At 45.0% G+C, this 19,252-nt stretch overlaps 1 protein-coding gene across 10 annotated transcripts in view; it reads right to left on the reverse strand.

Annotated features, from left to right (window-relative positions):
* Positions 1–16,635, reverse strand: part of Osbpl3 (oxysterol binding protein-like 3) — a 163,028-nt gene extending 146,393 nt beyond the window's left edge. For 3 of the 10 annotated variants that reach the window (XM_030255598.1, XM_006506630.3, NM_001347213.1), the window contains exon 1: positions 16,106–16,635. The gene's annotated coding sequence lies outside the window, so the exon portion shown is untranslated. Of the gene's footprint in view, positions 1–989; positions 1,285–16,105 lie in introns of all 10 variants that reach the window. The other 7 variants (XM_006506635.3, XM_006506633.4, XM_006506634.4 and 4 more) reach the window with 5 other exon arrangements.
* Positions 16,636–19,252: the final 2,617 nt, after the last annotated feature.

Genomic DNA, 19,252 nt, shown 5'->3' on the forward strand with positions numbered 1-19,252 from the left:
TTTGATAAACCGGTCCATCAGGGATTGCTCTTTTTCATACTATCTCGGGTTATACAGCCTTTGCCTTAATTAAGGAGAGGATGGGGAGTTCCATTATTTAGTTTTTCTGCCTCCACAGCAGTTAGACTGCTCCCACCAGCGCCTGTGTCCCTCAGCCTCAAAGGTCAGGCTCTCTCACTACTTGCTGAAAAGCCTTCCCTAATGCTAGCAATTCAAGTGCTAACAATTTCCTGATACAACATTAATGCCCCGTCTACGTGCTAGATTACAGATTTTTCCTCTCTTTTTCTACTAAAGGTTGGACTTATCTTTTACTGCTTTTACCATCTCTCCTTCCTGTTTATCTAATTTAGTTGCTAAATCAGGAGCTAACAGAGAATACTGGCTACATCTCTCTTTCTTGTTGCAACAACGCCTTTACACAACAAGCCCCTGCCTGGCCGCCATCTTGGCCTCAAGTACATTTCTAACTGAGCACAACACTGGCCAGGCAGCCTCCTCGGCTGCACTAACCTCAAAGACCGTAACGTTCCCTCTACCTTTTTTTAACTGTTTTCAGGGTGTCTCCACATTCACACAGGGAACTCCAGTCATCTAGCTGGCATGCCACCCATACCACACAGATGAAGGCTGCTATTCTGAGACTGCCTCCTACAGACACTCCTAATCCTGATGGCTCGGCCTTACTTGTATGTCTCACTACCTACTGCAAGAACAATACAACCACTCTTATAGCGCAAAGGCACAAGAACGCCCACCATCCAGGAAATGACAACTGTATTGGAATTTCCTCCAGAGAAGCTCCATCTCAGGCGTCACAACTTCAGGCCTTGCTATTCTTATCCAGGACCATGCACTTGCTCTTCCCTAACTCATCTCTGGTTCTCTCAGGTCCCTGTCCAGACACCAACTATGGTTCCTGCCCTACTTGGTGAACCAATGAATTTTATTGGGGCTACTTAAAGAAATATGAGTGAGAGGTTACTTACAGGAGCAGAAATGACTCAAAGACAGCTGCATCACCAAGGCCCAGCCCAGCATGGGTGACAGCTCACATAGCTGCGAACCTGGAACTTATTGCACAGTCAGATTGCAAAGTGTCTAAGTGACTCTTAGAGGCAGCCTGGCTTCTGTTTCTTCTAGGCAGTCGGTCTGATCTCCCCTTCCCTTCTTCGAGGCAGCTGGTCTGCTCTCAAAGTCTTTGTAGCTTTTCTCCTCTGAAAATCTTCTTTGTAGATCAGCGTCACTTCCTCTGGGCGGGACTCTCAACTTCAATTGCTTACTCTGGTAGAGAGGGGCATGGTGAATCTGGTCAGTTTCAGGGACTTCCTGAAACTAGTTTGAGTTGTTTACCTTTCTGTTTCAGGAGCTTCCCAGCAGGATGGAATGTCTCAACCACAAGGAAGCTGTTACACAACAGATCCACACAATGAATCTTTGAAACTGGTTACAATGTTGCTGGGGCTTAGAAGCAGTATACCAGAGAAACTTATCTCTGTTTCCTAGTCACATGATCCTCTCCTCTAGCTGGGTCTTTTGCCCAGCTGGCAATCGCCAGGCTGTTTCCTATGGCTCTTTCACATGTATCAACAGTTGGCTAAGGAGGAGCAGTGCTCAATACCCTTGAGGACATAGGCAGGGCCATGACTTGTAAACCACAGTGCAGGCCATACAGCCACTGCACGTCCCAGAACCTCACCTCCTAGAGCTTGGATAGCCTAGGACACTCTGGCTGTGAAGGAGAGTCTCAGCATCTGTTGCAACTCCACATCGCATTTCACAGAGGAAATCCAAACACTATCCTATGAGCAAAAGTGCCACCTGTGGATTAGAAAAGGCAGCTAGCTCTCTTACACAAGTGTCCACCTACATCTGATCTGCACTGTGACAGGAGCTGGACAGATGCCAAAGAAGCAAAGAGGCTTCTGGGTCCTAACCAAGGTCTAAGGCATGCAGAGCTCAAAGGAACAAACCAGTCCTAATGCTCTTCAGGCCCTGAGACTAAAGACTAGAAGAACAGGAATTTCCAGCCATGAGCAGACTACCTTCGGGAAGTCCATACATGCAGTCCTTTTTCTTAATCCTGTTTAGGCCACCACCTTTTCCTCTCTGACTCCTTATTATTGGTATGATCCCTAAGTAATACATGTACAAAGTTAAGATCACTCTGAGTATAGAGCCCTAAGGAGCCCACAGTTTGTGCTACGTGCATATGCATGCTTGTAAGATGAGAGACTCGCTCATACCAACCCCCTTCTCCTAAGGACAGAGGCAGCAGTCTCTGTGAAACCTACCAGATACAATGTATAATCAATGCACATACATCTGTCAACAAATCACCATTCACCAAACTTTGCTTATTCCCATGTAGAATGGTCTAGAGATAGAGCATCTCTTTCATAAACTACTCTCAGATAAAAACACAAATATACTGCCACACAGGCCAATAAAGCTTCCATCAAACACCAAGTGACTGGGCTGAGTGTGGTAGCACACATTTTTAACCCCCAGCACTCAGAAGGCAAGGGCAGGTGGAGCTCAGTGATTCTAGGGCTAGCCTGGTCTCCATGAGTTCCAGGCCGGCCCAGGCTACATAGTCTCAAACAAGGCAACACCAAGAGACCAGATGTGTAAAAGCCATCCCAGTACCCTTTGTTTCATGGACCACTGCATCATCTAGCTCCCCTTTTATTGTGATTTTTCTGCCTCTTAGTCTCTCTTTTCCACTATAAGCAGTCCTCCAGGAATGTGCTGTCTACCCTTTGCCAGTCTTATTGGGGAACACACAATCCCGTGTTCAAACCATCTGTTGGGGCTCCAGCTGGCTGAGAATTGAACAGCCGTGCATACCCTGGAATTCCTATCAAATCCCACCTTCCAGCTACAAAAGATAACTTGCTTTCCACTGTGGCCCACAGCTATCTTCACCTGAAATGTCTTTCTCTCTCCTTTCTTCCCCATTTTCTGAAATCCCACCCTGCTCTGAGGCCCCGTTCTATCAGCACGTAGTCCAGCAGATCGACCCTGTTTAGAATTACCCTCCTCAGCTCAAGGAGTTTACTGGAAACATAATTCCATCTAAATGTTGGTTGTCAGAGCTAAATGTGGTGATGTTCTGTCAGTAAATACAGAGGGCAGCTATTCCTTTTTAGTCGTTACTCCGTAAGACCCATGACTATCATTATGCTGTGTGGTCCTACCCATGTGGCTGGTTTTCCTTCTCCTACCTGACTTTTGGCTTACTGTCCCCAAAGAACAGCATGCATCCTGCTGTCCCTCCTGGGACCTGCCTGAGACTGGGACCTCCTAGGAACCTCCTCAGCTGTCATAATACCCACTGAACTGCTGACCCAGATAGGGTCACAAGCTTTGCTTCTTTCCCAAGTTGCTACTGAACATTCCATGCTGACAACAGTGCCGGCTAGGCACGTCACAACCAGAAGCACCCTTTCCCCTAAGAGCTTCTGTCTCCGCTCTCCCAGACACGAACACCACATCATAAATAACACACTAATGGAAATGAAAATCTGCAGTGACTCTCTGACTACTTTGGATTCTTTCTTAAAAATAAGTAACACATTTACTTGTAGCAAATTCAAAAAACACAATTCCAACTTCATCATTAATATTCCTGTTTCCTGCTACCCCTTCCTGGGGGAATTTAGCATTAGCAACCTCTTGTGTATCCTTCAAGATATTTTATATTTGTAAATATACAAAGAGAAAAAGTGAATGTTTACCAAGTAGCTCCCTGGGAAAGCATCCTGACTAGACCTGCTTGTTGATTTCCATGTTGTGCCTGCACCCACCAGGAACGATTCATGCAGCATCGCAGGTCATCAGCAAGGACCTGGGAGAAGGCACCCATGCCCTGGAGGCTGACCATGGACCACCAGCTTGGTGAATGTGCGCATGTGCAAATATAGGCATCCATATAGATCCATAGAGATGTATGAAATATACTATATAGAGATGTATTTTTACACAATAGATAATATATAATCCCTTTGTTGATAGTCAATGCATACCATACATCTATGTATTCTACACGTTACTTGTATCTTAAATGATAAAGCTTACACATTTGTAAGTCTGATAAGATTCCTAGAATTGTAACTGTTGATTCAGGCAATGACTATATTTGTAATTTTGATAAATTATAGGTGCTATATTAGCTTAAACTTCCATCCAGTATTTGAGCCCACATTTCCTCATTCCTTTGCCAGTACTTCCATTGCCGTGATGTTTGCCAATCTGGCATGTAAAAACTAGCACCTTATTAAGGTTTTGTGAAAGTGATTAAAGTTTCAACATTTTTAAGAGTCACTGCTGGGGGCTAGAGAGATGGCTTAGCGGTTAAGAGCACTGACTGCTCTTCCAGAGGTCCTGAGTTCAATTCCCAGCAACCACATGGTGGCTCACAACCATCTGTAATGGGATTCGATGCCCTCTTCTGGTGTGTCTGAAGACAGCTTCAGTGTACTCACATACATTGAATAAAACTTCAAGAAAAAGGTCACTTCTGTACAGCTTTCTGAACTGTGCACTCATATTCTTTACCTCCAGAGTACCTAGCCTTTCTCTTATGGATTTGTCTTTATATGCTGATAAAAGTACATCTGTGTAGCACACCATGGTACTCTTTCCTAAAACTTTTGTTGTCCTTTGAAATAACTACAAAGATTTGGTCTTGCAAAAAATTATATGCATAAAAGTTTCTGGGTTTGTATCGTATCTAGGAAGGATTTCCTGTCTCCATCAACTCCTGGAGTGGGGTTCTCATTTTTCTAGCTGTTTTGATGTTAAGTTTTTGCTCCATCTGGAACTTATTTTAGTGGAAGATAGAACACAGATTCCAATTACATTATCTCACCCATAGAACCATCTTTGCCTTTCTCTCAACTGCCGCCACCAACCCCTGGTCCTAGGAACTGTCATACTAATTTTAAAAATATCTTGATAGCAGGGCAGTAGTGGCAGGCACTTTTAATCCCAGCACTGGGGAGGCAGATGCAAGTGGATCTCTGAGTTTGAGGCCAGCCTGGTCTCCAGAGTGAGTTCCAGGACAACCAAAAGCTACACAAAGAAACCCTGTATCTGAAAAAGAAAAAAAAAGTTGATAACATTTCTTTACTCTTCTCCAATTGTGGCCACCGTATATCTCTGTTCCCAGCCTCTGACCTCTACTAACCCCAAATGCTTTTCTGTGACACGCAGTTTGACACAGTCACCAGCTGCCATTGTTGTCTGTTCTTTGTGTTCATCAGCACCCTGAATGGCTGCATGGGTCCTTCTCTAGAGACTCCCAAGCCCCACAGGAAGCAAAGGTGGGATGTCCACCCACGTAAGAAACTAGCTGAAAACTGATCTGAATCTGTGAGAACAAAATCCACATCAGGCTGTCACACCCTCAAATACCTACGATGTTCATCTTCACTGTCAACTTGACTGGAGTTGGAGTCCCCTAGGAGACACACCTCTGGCTGTGTCTATGAGGGCATTTCCAGAGAGGTTTGGCTGAGGAGGAAAAGACCATCCCTAAATGTAGGCAACACCATCTCACCAGCTGGGGTACAGGACTAAATAAAAAGCAGACCACAAGCGAGCACAATCATCCATCTCTCTCTGCCTCCTGACTGTGGACACAACAGGACCAGCATGCTCCTGCCGCCATGCCTTCCCCACCGTGATGGGCTGCATCCCTTAAATCACCAACCAAACAAACCTCTCCTACTTTAGCTTGCTTCTGGCCAGGCATTTTGTCACCGCCATAAGAAAACAAATCCATACCCCTAACTCATCCTGGTCCCTGACAAATGAGCTACACTTGAAAGAGAGCCAGCAACTTAAGCTCCTTTGAGAGCCACACCAGTCAACTCTGGTTGTTAGACCTTGTTCAGCTTCAGTTACAGAAGTAACAGAAACTCAACTTTGGACTCAATCCCAATTAGTAAATAAACAAATCTGTGTGTAGCATCAAAGAAATTCAAACCCTTCTCCCCAAGTCCACGTGGCCTCCTACAACCTGAAAGGTACAAAAGGACAGGACTTGGCACGTCTCCTTCTCCTGGGAGGATCCCAGTCAGTCTCTCTTCTTTTCCTCATTCAGATCTTTGCAGCCTGAATTGTGACCCACAGGAAAATAGAACTTTGCTCCCCAGGGTCCCAATTAAAATCCAGACTCTTTCCCTTTGAGCCACATATCACCATGGTAACTAATGAATTCTCTGTTTAATGTCTGCATCCTCTTTTAGCCTGTAAAGTCCTGAAGGTAGAGTCTACTGCTAATTCCCCATCCAGCATGGTGCCTGAGACTTGGAATGGGATCCACAAATGCTTTCAAAACAAATGAACCTGAAATCTTACTTCACACATTCATTCTAGTGAGGTGTTCACTAGAATTTATCAATATTGGTGAAATTAAAATCACATTGATTATTTAGTATTTGCCTCTAAGCATTGCAGCTCATTGCCCAATATTTATAACTCAGAGAGAGAAGTTTGTTTTATCTTGTGCATGCCGGACTCGACCAGCAAGAACAACGCTGCAACAGGATCCTTCTGCACACGTTTATTGGGAGAGCTTGATTGCAGAGGCGAAAAGACCCCGAGCCCAGAACTGGTGCTGCTTATAAAGGCCTAGGAGAGGCGTGTCTCACACCCGGATTGGTTATGCACTACGCCTCATTTGCATGTTCCTCATCTGATTGGCTACTCTCTCTCTCTCTCTCTCTCTGTACCTCACAGAGCCTCATTATCATACCTCATTTGCATGTCTCACATCTGATTGGTTATACTCTCAAACCCTCATTATCATGCCCGGGCCAGGCAGTGTCTTTGCAAAAAACTTTACTGCATATGTACACATTGGTTGTTTGTCCAAACTTATGTGTGGTGGGCAGCAGTAGTCAGTGCCACTCTGCAACGCCACATGTGGCTTCCCATAGTTTTAGAAGACTTAAACTTTAATTAAGTGTCTTATGAATATTAGAATATCTGACAGCAACACAGGACACAGGATTGGAAATCTTTACTTCACTGTGCTTTAACACACAAGTGGGAAAATGTTCTGGTAAGGAGAGCCTTTGGCCAACACAACATCACAAAAACCAATTTCAGAACTTTAACCAAAAAGAGTGAAAATTTAAAAAATTTAAAAAATAAAAAACTACAGAAACTTAAGAGTCTATGATCCTCTCCTGACCCTTCCTTAGGAGCCACAGCGACTGGACTTGAAGCTCTGATTTTCCCATTCCCACAAAGTGGATGAGTCCTTTAGGGGAATTCATCTGACCCACACCTCCCCCAAGACCTGAACGTATTAGCTCCCCTATCATTCTCTGAGTAAACAGACATCTAGACAGAGATAAGAGTTTTCATCTAAATAAATTTTGTAGGAAAGCAACCAACTTCTTGGCTTTAAATCTCCACATTATCATTTAGCATTATATTTTATGCATGCTCAATAGAGGCCATTAGAAAGCAACTCCAGAAAAAAACAAAAACAAAAACAAAAACCAACTCTGGAGTATAAATAACATAGTCAAAAACTATAAAATCATCCTTCACTTTCCTATATTCTTCTAAAATGAAGAAAATATTTCATCAATTTCAAAAGAATCCAATAAACAGACAAAGAAGCAATTCTGGCCTCCCAGGCTGCTAATCCAAGCACTGTAAAAAATTTTTTTCAAATTTTCACATGGGTGTGGAAGGCCACATTTGAAGGCCAAAGCACCTTGAAGTGAACCCATATTCCCTAAACTTTCCAAATATGAAGGATTTTTTACAAAAATATTCCACTGTATGTTTTTTAAAATGTGAGATGTCCTTAGATGTTTTAAAACATACTAATATGAAATGTTCAAACATACACACACACAAAAATGAGTAGCAGCCAGTCATGATGGCACACACTGTTAGTCCCAGCTCTTAAGAGGCAGAGGCAGAGGCAGAGGCAGGCATATCTCTGTGTGTTCAAGGCCAGCCTGGTCTATAAGATGAGTTCCAGGACAGCCATGACTATACAAAGAAACCTCATCTTGAAAAAACAAAATCAAACAAACAATCAAAAAAACCCCCAAAAAAAAAAAAAAAAAAAAAAACCCATGAGTACCAGCACTGTCCAACAGACTATAATATGATCCCTATATATAATTTTAACTTAAGTCATCAAGTAAGAAAGATAAAAGAAAATGAGATTATTGTTGAATCTGTGCCTTCATATGCCTGGAATATTGCTGGGGGGGGGGAGTGGCAGGGGAAGTGGCACACGCCTTTAATCCCAGCACTTGGGAGGCAGAGGCAGGCAGATCTCTTCATGTTCAAGGCCAGCCTGGTCTATAAGATGAGTTCTAGGACAGCCAGGACTGCACAGAAAAACCCTGTCTCGAAAAACCAAAAAAAAAAAAAAAAAAAAAAAAAAAAAAAAAAAAAAACCTTCAACATGTAATTAATAAAAATGTTTCTGAGACATTTTTACATTCTTTCATATTCGGTCTTCAGAATTCAGTATGCATTTTACACAGACATTACATCTTGGTAAAGAATATTTTACACAGACATTACATCTTGGTAAAGAATAGTCAAATTCAAGTGTCCAGCAGCCACACATAACCAATGGCTGATCAGTAGACATTGCAGACACAAAGAACATCCCAGACGCACGGCATCCACTTCAGTGGCCACCACGCATTCGCTGATCTTGTCTTCTCTACACTGTTACAGTATTTCATCCGTAGTCACATCTCCTTGATTAACAGCTCTTTTTAAACTGTTGGTGTTTCTGAGTTGGTGTCTAAATAATCAAGCTGGATTTGTAAGCGCAGTGACAGAGTATGTATAAGCTTAGCATCTCACAGGTCCTGACACAGGTCCCCAGCACCACAGGAAACCAAGATGCTTTGAGGACCCCAACATGACAGATTCACTACAATACTTTATCAATTGCTGCTTCCTAAGGATCTATCTCCTGTCACACAGTGTGGCGTCAAGATGTGAAGGGCACTGCCACTCAATCAAGGGCATGAGTGACCAGAACTTGGGAAAGTTTACAAAAATCCGCCAGCTCCTCCAACTGGCAAATGGGTAATAAAACATGGTCTATACAATATGGTGGGGAACTCACAGAAATCTGCCTGCATCTGCCTCCTGAGTACTGGGGTTAAAGGCATTATGACTAACTTAAATATGGAATAATTAAAATAGTATAAAAATAATGAAGTATTGACTCCTATCATCCCAGGAATGAACCTTGAAAACAAAATCCTGGATGAAAGAAATCTGACACAAAAAGTCTCAGAGTCTATGCCTGCCTTTTCAGAACAAATGATTGCATACAGACACAAATAGGGGTAATAACGTGTCCTAAAATTAATTATTGTGACAGTTGCACAACATGATACTAGGAGTTATTACATTGTATAACTTCAGAGGATGAATTACATGATACATGAATTACGGTTGTATGACACATGATGTCTCAGGGTTTCTATGGCTGTGAAGAGACACGATGACCACAGCAGCTCTTATAAAGGAAAACATTTCAATGGAGCTGGCCAACAGTACAGAGGTTTAGTCCATTATGGAAAAGGAGCCAAGAATTCTACATTTGGATTGGCAGGCAGACAGGAAGAAAAAGAGACACTGGGCCTGGCTTGAACTTCTGAAGCTCCAAAGCCCACCCTCCCAGTGACACACTTCTTCAAATAAGGGCACACATCCAAATAGTGCCACTCCCAATGAATCTATGAGAGCCATTTTCATTCAAACCACCACATATGAATTATGGCTCCAACGCTGTTGTTTTTTTAAAAAGTAGTGGCCAAATACGCTACATACACAAGGTGTTTATACTACATTATCCAGATGTAATACAAAATGACAAATACAAACGTAATACAATGTAACACAAAACTGTTTACAAAACCACAACAATAAACTCCAGTGACCAATTCAGTCCAAGCCACTTGATCCAGCTATAAGATTGGACAGGGGCTGGACCTGATTCAGAGAGGCCATGGAAATCGTACTAAACTTCAAAATATTAATTGATAAATAAAAATCCATAGACAGAATGAATTCCAAAGTGTCTGTTTATGTATACATATATATATATATATATATATATATATATATATAGAGAGAGAGAGAGAGAGAGAGAGAGAGAGAGAGAGTGTAGTATGTATGAGAGACCAAGTGTAGTGTATACATGAATGAATATGGATGTCAGAAGATAACCTGAGATGTCATTCCTTGGGTACTGCTCTCTCCTTTCAAGACAGGGCTTCTCACTTGGCCTGCCAGCAAAGATTCAATTGTCCCCACCTCCCTAGTGCTAGGATCAGCAGCCACAGCACCAGGTTTCTGGGAATCAAACTAAGGTCCTCATGGTTGCAAGGCAAGCACTTAGTCAGACAAGCCACCTCACACCCCCTGTAATAGGCTCATAATAAGAGTAACATTAGCACAGATAAGAAATGTTGTAATAAATATTTAATCTCAGTCAGGGGTTTCTACCCCCGCCCTGGATCATTCAGTTCCCAGATAAAAGACACAAAACTTTTATATTTATAAAAAAAAAAAAAACCCTTAAATGCATTACAGATGAGCAGATAGCTACCCTCTAAGCTATTAGTATCTATTTCCCTAGTCATAAGCCCAAATTAAAACTTGCCATGTTCCATCTGGGCCACACTTAACTCCAATTGACCGGCCCTCATGGCTATGTTTTCATGATTCATCTACCCCATCGCATCTTCTCCTCTCTCCACCTTCTTCTCTCTCTCCTCCTGGTCCTCCTCAGACCCCAAGCCAGAGAAGCAAACCCACCTAACTCTCTTCAGCCCAGCTATCAGCTGTCAGGATCTTTATTTAACCAATACTTTTAAATTATGAAGCAAGATCACATATCATTATTTGATGTACATGTGGATTCTCTCCTCCCTGAAGCAACCAGGGCCAGTAGTTAGCATTGCAATACATAGCAACGGGCCAAACCTCAACAAACTAGAAAACAGTGTACACCACACACATGGTGTTTATTCCACAGCTTTGTTATATATAAGAGTTTACGATTCCCTCTGTGGCTTAAAAGGGCTCAGGATAAGTGCTTCCCGTGGATTTCGCTAGATGCTCTGTTGCTTCAGCATACAGTTACAAAGGTATGCATTAAAGTATTATGGATCAAACACTAGAAAGCAGGGCTGGGCAGGATGGCTCATGCCCACAATCCCAGCACTTAGCAAGAAGAGGCAGAAGAGAAAGTTCAGCCTGGAGCCACATAACAATAAGCAAATAACCCTGTATTTAAAAAACAAAACAAACACAAACACAAAACTAGAAAACAAAATGACACATTCCAACTGCTTTTTTTTAACACAATGTAACCAAATATAATTGTCTAATTTTTTTAATTGAGTCTTTTCTATCAAAAGGACACCAGATCCTTAGGTCAAGAACAGAAACAACCCACTTGCCTTGCCTTCAAGACATTTAAAATCTAGGAGAGAGGGATGGGGGGTGAAGACATGAGTTAAGGTCCCCAGAACCTACACCAAATTCAGCACTAGGAGAGACAAATATGTACACGCATGTGTATCTGCATGAGCATGCACAAATACTCCACACATACATACACATACATACACACACATACACATACATACACATACACACACATACAAATACATATACACACATACACACACATACAAACACATACACATACATACACATACACACACATACAAATACATATACACACATACACATACATACACATACATACACACACATACACATACATATACACACATACACACACATACACATACATACACTTGCACAGCAGCAACAGCATCTTCATAATGTACATAAAAGAAAGGAGTGACACATTTAAATATAAAGAGTGGGCCAGAAAGCAAGGGGATAAAAGAACCAGGAGACATAAAGGCACAGAGGAAGAAAAGAAAGAAACCAACGGCATCTTCAGCGGTCAGAACTGGGTGTTCATTCCCACTTTAAAAAAAGAAATGTTTTGACAAGACCAGTCACAGTGCACGCTTTGATCCCAGCACTCGCAGTCAGAGGCAGGTGGAACACGGAGTTTGAAGCCATGCTGATCTACACAGAGAGTTCCAGGCCAGCCAGGAATACACGGTAGTCTTGTTTTTGTCTTTGCTTTTAAGTGCTCTGAGAGTTTGGGTTCACAGAGATTATGCTTTCAGAAGCAGTGTCTGAGCTCAGCTTGAAAGACTTTCATTCTTGTGGTGGTATGACTTATGCTTGGCCTAGGAAGTGGCACTATTAGGAGGTGTGGCCTTGTTGGGGTAGGTGTGGCCTTGTTGGAGGAAATGTGTCACTGTGGGGGTGGGCTTTGAGACCCTCTTCCTAGCCACATGGGTGACAGCCTGCTCCTGGTGTCTTCCTTTGAATGGAGATGTAGAACTCTCAGCTCCTTCTCCAGCACCATGCCTGCCTAGAAACTGCCATGCTTCCTGCTACGACCGTAATGGACTGAACCTCTGAACCCGTAAGCCAGTCCCAACTAAATGTTGTCCTTAAAAGAGATGCCTTGGTCATGGTATCTGTTCACAGCAGTGGAAACCCTGACTAAGACAGCTCTTACAGAGAGTAAGGCAGTGGGAGAGCACAGAAGGCAACAGGCACGCGTGGGCAAACACCAGACGTTCTGGTGACAAGGTTCAGGTTACCAGCACACAGGCCAGGAACGCTAGAGCGGAAGCCAAGGCTGAGCCTCCGATCCCAAATCCCGAGCTGGGCTAAGGAGTCTACACTAACTGGGTAGTGAAAGGGAATTGGGTTTTACTCTCAGCTCCAACACTTACTAATAGCAAACAGAACTGAGCCTTTCCTACACTCACCTTGTCACTGAGGGACAACTCAGTGGCTCTGATGTGGCTCGTAAAATAGAAAGAGGTGATGCATGGGTGGCCAACATCCACGACAGGACTCTCCACATCTAAGTCCAGAATCCGGCTAAAACTAATATTGTTAGTAACTCTAAAAGCCACCCAAGAGTGTTTACTAATACAATACTGACAGTTCTTAAACAGTCTGCCTTACTACACACGCTAGACAAGAGAAAGAAAGGGGAACCACTTGTAGACAATGTTAGGGTAGAGCGATATCCCTGAACTAAGGCACTGTGGAGGCTACAAAAGACCAAGAAAGATCCTGAGACAAGGGCGGGTGGAGGGAAGCAGGAATGTGGTCTGAACAGCTGTAACTGAGAAGGCAAAAGAGAAGTTTCTAGAGAAGGCCAGAAAGTGAATGAATAAGTGGATTTAGGCAGAACTGGAGTTAGCAGGAAACTGTATGGCTCTCAATTATGCATGGCAAGCGCTTTCAGCTTAACAGCTCCCACCAGTCCCTAATGTCTCTCTCACACCCCCCTCACTTCCAGGGCATTCAAATCCAGCCCTTGCTGGAGCTCTTGAAATGGAAGTGTCAGTTAAGAAAAGGTAGCCCTGCAAGAAGTACATTATAAAACAAATGATGGGTTACTCAGACCCTCTCGCAGGGAGAACTGTATTATCCCAAAACTGTCTGGAAGCTAGAGGAAGAGGAATGTCTGTGGCCCTCCTCCTCCCTCTTTGCCACTAGCCCTTTAGGAGGCAATCATACCAATCCTATCTCTTCCCAAATCTCCCCACACCCTCAGTTTCATGCAAGGGTGGAAAGAGCTAAATGTGTTTATGTTACTGAAAAGTCACTTCAGAACCTTCTGGGGCGAGTGGCTTCTGCATCTGCGAGGAACCACTCATCTTTCCAGCACTTTGTGAAAGGGATGGGGATGGTCCACAGTGGGAGCTCATTTACCACAGTGGGAAAAAGCAGCCTGATTCCTTTCTGGATCCAGATGAAAACGGGGATATCCTTTCCTCCCTATTAAAAGCCCCTGATGGACCAGGCCCACACACCATGTACTCAACCACAGAAACGAACGGCAGTGAGACCCTGGACCACTCACAAAGAGGGTAGTCTCAGAGAGCATCAGCACTGGGCTCCATCACTGGGTTAACACTGATTAAACAGCAGGAGAAGAGACATCAGAGTCTGAGGGAAGGTGCTAAGGGTTTAGAGTCAGAGAGATAATGAAGACCTCGGGGAATTGCTACTGACCCCAGGCAAATTCCTGAACCCTGCTGCAGTCTCCTCCGGTGACAGAGCCTATCAAGATGGTGAAGATTATGACATAATTCGTCCTGTGCAGTCTGGTATTATCTGGCCTACAATGGGTAGTCATTACTGAAAATGGATCTCAGGAATAAAACGGGAACTTTTAGCTGAACAACATATCCACTGCCTGCAAAAGTGGAAACCATATTTTCGTCTCTTATTAGTAATTCAACACTGGGGGGAAGGAACTCTTGGGGGGGGGGCGGGGGGGGGCTGGGAGGGGCAACATTTAGGATGTAATTAATTAATTGATTTTTAAAATATAAGTAACCCAACAAAATAGAAAACAGGCTAGAGTCACAGTACAGCTTAATAACCTTAGGACAACTGGGTAACCTGCAAGAGCCTTAAATGCCTAAAGTGTGTAGCTTGGGTCAAGGAGACGGGTTGTTAGCAAACCTGGTTTCTACCTGAGTTTGCTTCCTGGATCCCACAGTGGGGAGGGAGGGAACTAGGGAGAGGGAGAGGGAGAGGGAGAGGGAGAACACACCAACTCCTAAAGTCCTCTAACCACCACACACCTGTCTAAAAAAGCACGGGGTTGTAAACACACATCTAAAATAGGGGACTTAAAAAAATCTAGCTAATCAGACAACTATAATATTAGGGATCATCTATATGTATCTACACAGAGCTCCCAGCAAATACCTTGATGGTTAGTGCATGCTCATCAGCAGGAGTTACTGCCATTTATTAATTTTTCCGATAAAAAAGGAAAAAGATGAAAATCCAAACCAGCCATGAAATCAATAGTCTCAGATTATGAAGAAGTTAACATTTACTCATTCCATAAATGTGTAGTGTGAGGCTGCAGTGTGGAGAGCTGCCTTCTCCACACTGAGGATGGACCGACCGAGAAATAGGACCTGGTCTCTGCTTTCCCAGGACTTCGCATCCTAGCAGCGGAAGAAGGCTGGCAGATGGAAAAACAAGCAGATGATTCCAGACAGCTTTAGGCTCTGTGAAGAGCTGCAAACAGGGCAGTGTGGAGTTGATGGACAGAATGGACATTTAGCCTGGATGCACTGCAATCTGTCTGAAGGTTTCTGGAGGCCAAAAGGAGGTCCTCACCTTGTATGATGCTTAGAGTGTTGAGTGTGGATGACCCAAAGTCAGAGCTATGCTTACCTATCTCTGAAACCATCTTCTGCAGCTACAGTGTAAATAAAATACACTACCCAAACGATCTCATCAAGTAATCAGATTCCTAGGGCACTGCGACATCGGAGGGGACTCCAATGCCCCAGCCCCGTTCCCTGACACAAGGTGAGAGACAACTTTATGTCCCTCTCAGCTCCAACAGTCTGGGAGGCGCGCGGCTGGTTAAGAAGTGTCTGAAGGACACAAGACAATGCCACGGGAGACGCCAGAGGCACCAATCACCCGCTGAGTGCTTGAAGCCCCAAGGGAAGGGTGCTCTCGGTCCCAGTGCAGACACTGTGGAGCGGTGTGACCTGACTGGGGAGGCCGAAGAGCGAGGTGCCTGCACCGCAGGGCCCCAAGCTCGAGGGTGTAGTAAAGCCTTCCTCCTGGCAGAATTAAGCAGGTTTCCTGTGCCTCCAGCCCGTCACAGCGCCAGGCTGTGCCGGGACAGCTCCTCTACGCGGCATCCTCATGCACCCGCACGCAGGCTCCTGAGATCCGCTCCTTCTCCGGGTCCATCCCCGCCAGGCTGTAACTCGAGGGGCACAGCTCCAGGGTGAGCAGCACCAGAGTGCTTCCTCCCAGAAAACTGGCGCTTACACGACAGACGACCTCCTAGTCTCAGGGCTGCCCCGTGGACCCGGGCTTCCCGGGACCACCACAGACACAGTCTGAACCATAGAGAATGGCTGCGTCCCCGAGCCTTCTCGGGGCCTCCACCACAGCTCAACCCCAGGCGGGCGGACGCCCTGTTGCTCACCTAAGTGTTCCGCTGCTGGGGACGCTTCTCGATTCCCCAGTGCGTGCTTCAGACCGAGAAGGACGCAAACCGGGCTTCTCGGGTCCCTGCAAGTCTCAGCCGACGGCAGTTCCAGCACCAGCCGCAGGAGACTGGGGCGCCGAGCGCTGCTCGCAGACAGATGGTGGGCGAGAGCCCGCGCAGTGCACCAGCTCTCCTGGTGCCGGGGTCCCTGGTCCCCTGCTACTGGCCGGTGTGCGATCCCCGCGACCAGTTCTCAATACTTCGCCTAGAACTTTAGGGCGCGCGCTGCCGGGCAATTAGCTGAAGAGCTGGAGCGAGGGGAGGGAGCTAAGAGGAGGAGCCTGAGTTCTCCACTGGGCGGAATAACGTGAAAAGGGCGGTGGAGGGGGGGCAGCAGAGTGGCTCCCACTCCCACCAATCAGGAGTCATCGGGGGAAGGCGGTGAGGCGTTGGACTTGGAAGCTGCAGGCGGATTCCGTGACGCCAGCCAGGGTTCAGGGCGTGTGGAGCGGTGGAGAGTGATGGTAGGTGTGGCTGGGCGGGGCAGCGGCTCCCAGCATCCTTAGAGTAGTGTGTGCCCCTTAGGCTTTCAATAAATATTTAGTGAATGACTTAGGAGGAAGTTGAGGTTCGCGCGAAAGGAGCTGTTTTAAGGAGAAGATTCCAGGGGACTAAAGTAGTCCAACGGACAATAATCACTTGAACACTGAAAAGAGCTGAGAATAAATAAGGGGGAAATATGTGGTGAGCCAAGGGTTAGACACAAGATATTAGAAACTGGTTCGGACTTTGGGGACCTGGCCCCCAGAAGCAGTTGTCCAGATTGGTATAGGGTTACAGAGGAGGCAGGAAGGGAGAAAGGTGTTGTTGTTGTTGTTGTTGTTGTTGTTGTTGTTGTTACAGTTCCCGTCCATAGGTTAGGAAAGAAGATGCAGTGTAGTTTGCGATCGAAACGCAGGAGCATCTGGCTAGATGTCCAGGCCCATCCGACTTCACCGCCCACTTGCCAGAATCCTAGCTTGGATGTCAGCCACTGATAATTTGAGGTCAATTTGCAAACCGCACATGAGTCCAGCGCCGCAGGTGGCCCGGTGGGCAGGGAATGATGAATGCCAGGAACAGATGTGATCCTGCACCTGCGGTAAAGGCACACCGGGTTTCTGCCCTCTCAGAACCTACATTTTAGAGAGGACGCAGACGATAAACCAAAGAGAGTATATATATATATATATATGTGAATAATCAGGAAAACATTGGTGAACTGTTAGCACAGAGAGCGCCATGCAGAGAGCCTCCGAAGGGGTGATGGAAGAAGCTCAGGCCCCTGAAGTCCTCTGGGAGGAGGTTCTCAAATAGGCTCCCATAGCAGGAAGGACTCAGCAGCTCTCAGGCTCAGGAAACGCTTTCTGGGCACTAGGAACTGCAGATGTATTTAACCCCTTTAAGATCCATCTGGCCTGCCTCACCGAACTGGGCATGTTGGCTCCTTTGGCTCAGCTGCTGACACTCTAGATGTTCCAGAGTGCCAAGTACATGCCTCCACCAGCGGCTGACCGTTGTCAGGCTGACCCTGTATGAACGTCTCTGAGGCTCTTTCTCACATCTGTATAAACCATGTTTCATTCACTAGGTTTGGATATTCACTTTCTGGAACCTTCCACGGATACACTCTCTGGAACTGTCTTTGGCTCTGCCAGGTGGCCGGGGAAGTTTGACGAAGAAAGCAGATTTTCTTGATGCTGTGAGCCCTAGCACTCGGCAATCCCTATATAAATGATGCAGGGCTTCCTAAACTACACCAAACCGGAAGGAGCACCGAGGAGCAGGCCTGAGGCACCTTGCCCACGCCCAGCTCAGGTGCCTGAGTCACACTCACTTTTTTTCCCCTCCCTACTCCAAATCATCTTGTTGCATCCAGGCCAGCTTTTCTACCGAATACATGCCTTTTATCCCACAGAAATGTTTTTGCTACAGGCAAATCCAACCTTTGGACTTTGTAAATGGTGTTTATCGTCTCCAAAGTTCACACGCCAGATTACACAATCACATAACTATATACATACACATATTGTGCTGAGCCTAATTCATAGTTACCTGGAACACAACGAGGTGGTAGCCTGTACCAAATGGCCTAGTAGCCAAGGCTGGACAGAAAGCTATGGTTTTATTGTTTAAGCTGGCATCCTGTCCTTGGATTTTTCTTAAGTTTCTTCCAAGCTGACTGTGTGTTCCCTGTTGGTACTGAAGGCAGTTAATGAGTCAGGATGAGAGATTTGTTCATATTCAAAGTGCTTTGCCTCCAAGAAAGAGGAATCTCAGCCAGTCTTTTCAGTTTCACTTCCTCTTCTAAATAAACTTCCAGGCGCTCCACTCCTACAAATCAAGAGGGGAAAGATTAAAGTTGAAACCCACGCAGAGTTAATTATCTTGCAAAAGCTCGTTACTGTCCTAAAATTAGCTTTCCCCACAGTCCTATTTTAGCACAACGATCTGAATGTACTAGAGAAAGATCAATGGTTGCATATAGTAAGTTTCGAGAGTCTTCTTCTCTGAAGAGCTGAACAAATGCTGTTGATCTTTCTAGAGACTCCACCACCTTGTAGGGTTTTTCTACGTTGGCTTAATTTCTTTCTTTCTTTCTTTCTTTCTTTCTTTCTTTCTTTCTTTCTTTCTTTCTTCCTTCCTTCCTTCCTTCCTCCCTTTCTTTCTTTCTTTCTTTCTTTCTTTCTTTCTTTCCTTTTATCAAATGTCAGTGTGTGTATGTGTGTGTGTGTACACGCAGCACTGCATAAATGTGAAGGCCAGAGAACAACTTGCAGGACTTGGTTCTCTCCTTCCACCATGTGGGGCCTGGGGATCAAACTCGTGCTTAGTGGCAACTGTCTTCACCCCATGAGACATCTCCCTGGTCTGGCTGAAGCTTTTTAGCCTCTGAAGTTCCTAGTAGAGGCAAGTGCTGCCTGAAGTTGCATGTTTTCACAGTAAAGGAAGCTGGTCATAATGGAGTATAGGCAAGAACTCCATAGGCTCCTAGAACGAGAGCCCCTGGCTTCTTGTCTTGCCATGATACCTCCTAGTTAAGCAATCACCTTTCCTACTTTGTGAGATGAAAATAATCACTATACTTATTGGGCTACATGAAGA

Source organism: Mus musculus, chromosome 6 (genome assembly GCF_000001635.26).
Source record: "Mus musculus strain C57BL/6J chromosome 6, GRCm38.p6 C57BL/6J".
NCBI lineage: Eukaryota > Metazoa > Chordata > Mammalia > Rodentia > Muridae > Mus > Mus musculus.